This window comes from Gekko japonicus, unplaced genomic scaffold (assembly GCF_001447785.1).
Source record: "Gekko japonicus isolate JY-2015 unplaced genomic scaffold, Gekko_japonicus_V1.1 scaffold2296, whole genome shotgun sequence".
NCBI lineage: Eukaryota > Metazoa > Chordata > Lepidosauria > Squamata > Gekkonidae > Gekko > Gekko japonicus.
Window position 1 is genome coordinate 107,207 of NW_015174907.1, and position 2,135 is coordinate 109,341.

At 51.3% G+C, this 2,135-nt stretch overlaps 1 protein-coding gene across 1 annotated transcript in view; it reads right to left on the minus strand.

Moving 5' to 3' along the window:
• SIRT2 (sirtuin 2) overlaps nucleotides 1-2,135 on the minus strand; it is a 28,318-nt gene that overhangs the window by 11,779 nt on the left and 14,404 nt on the right. The gene's annotated exons all lie outside the window — the stretch shown is intronic.

Consider the following 2,135-nt stretch of genomic DNA (forward strand, 5'->3'; position numbering starts at 1 on the left):
GAAGGGGGAAGGGGGGGGGGGGGAATGGGGCAAGCCAAAACAGTTCACTCTCCGAACGATGTGGAGTGGTGGGTGGGTGGGGGAGACCTCCACTCAAATACCCATATCCTGCCTCGAAGTTCACTGGGTGACCTTGGGCCAGTCACTCTCCTCTCTCAGCCTAGCCTACCTTATAAGGCTGTGGTGAGGGAAAAATGGAGGAGGGACCAAGTGGGACCAAGATACCTTAAGGACCCATCTGACCTCACCCGCTCACTCCAGTGGTCCCGCTTTGGTTGTCCCCATAATCTGAGGTGGCAACCCAAGAGGAAGCCAGTTGGGTGTGGTGGTTAGGCTCTAATCTGGGAGAACCAGGTTTGATTCCCCACTCCCTCCACATGCAGCTGCTGGTGTTACCCTGGGTCAGTCACAAGTTCTCCCACAGCTGTTCTCTCACAAGCAGTTCTCGGGAGAGCACTCTCAGCCCCACCTCCCTCACAGGGTGCCTGTTGTGGGGAGGGGAAGGGAAAGGAGTTTGTGATTCACTCCTTCGGGGAGTGAAGGGCCATGGGGTATAAATCCAATCTCTCCTCCTCGTTTTTCAGCCATGGCAGGAAAACTTTGGACCTCCTTCCCCAGGGAGATTTGTCCGTCTCCGGGAGAGACTTTCTGTGGTTCATTGGTTCTATTGCTGTTTTATGTGTTTTTACTGAATTATTTCATCACTCTTATGCTGTTTTTAACTGTTTTAACATTTTATGTGCGCCGCCTTGGGGACATTAATTGGGTGGAAAGACAGCACAAAAATGCTTTTAACAATAATAGTAATAATACTAATAGTAGTAGTAGTAGAGAAATCTTGCTGGCCGCAAGCTTGCAGCTGCTGAGCTCCATCTGGGCTATGTCTGTCCTCCTCTCCTTGCAGGTCCTTCAGTGCCCGGGCAGGGCCCAGAGGTGCAAGCCAAAGGGCTCTTGCCCTGGATCTGCGGCAGGCTGCCTCGCTGAACAAGACCAGCCCAGGATGTGTTTAATTGTATTATTATTTATTGGACTTGGTAATATGCAGGGGTCATTTCCTGCAGGAGCGCACAGGAGTGAAGCTCCAGCAGTAAAGAGCCCAGGGGGGCGGGCACATGCAACAAGCCCCGCACCCTACTCCCAGCAACCCTCAGTCAGAGCAAGAAGCAGCCAGGTAAGCTGCAGAGCCCCCCCCGCACCCCCGCCACCCGCACCACAAAACGAAATGGCACCTTTAAGACCAGGTTTTATTCAGGTACAAGCTCTCCCTCCTCTGCGAGGACAGATCTGCACGTCCCCCCCCCCCAAAGCTAGCAATCCAAAACAGTCCAGTGGAGCCTGAGCAGTAGGCATCAGGGGGTGTGGCACATGCAAAGTTATGCTAATGAGTTATGCTAATGAGCTCCTGCACCTCTTTTTCTACGAAATGACCCATGGTAATATGTATTTTTGCTCTCTGTCCAAGTGAAGAAGAAAAGATTGGATTTAAACCCCGCCCTTCACTTGGAGTCTCAGAGTGGCTTACACTCTCCTTTCCATTCCCCTCCCCACAACAGACACCCTGTGAAGGAGGTGGGGCTGAAAGACCTCTTTCAAGGACTGCTCTTGAGAGAACAGCTCTGAGAGAACTTGTGCCTGACCCAAGGTCACACCAGCAGCTGCACAAGGAGAAGTGGGAATCGAACCCGGTTCTCTCATATTAGAGTCCGCGCTCTTAACCACTGCACCAAACTGGCTCTCAGGATTGCACTGAACAAACGTGCTTGGATAAACGATTAAGAACTGGCTCTTAAGCCATTTTGGCCATCGCTGTCTTCTGTGTTTCATCTTATATAGGACTTCTCTTCTTCTTTGTCTTACCTGGGCTTGGATCTGTGGGGCTGAGAGAGTCCTGAGAGAATTTGTGACTGATCCAAAGCCACCCAACTGGCCTCTTGGGGAGGAGTGGGGGATCAAACTCGGTTCTCTTAAAACACTATAGCAACCTGTCTCCAAAGTGGGAAGAACGGCCACATACAAATACCGCAAGCAAACCAGCAGAACAAACGCACACGCTCAAGTTCCTCTGAGCGATTTGGAGGAGACATGGCATAGAAATGCAGCCGATGTGAAGATCAACAAACAGCCAAAGCTGTTTT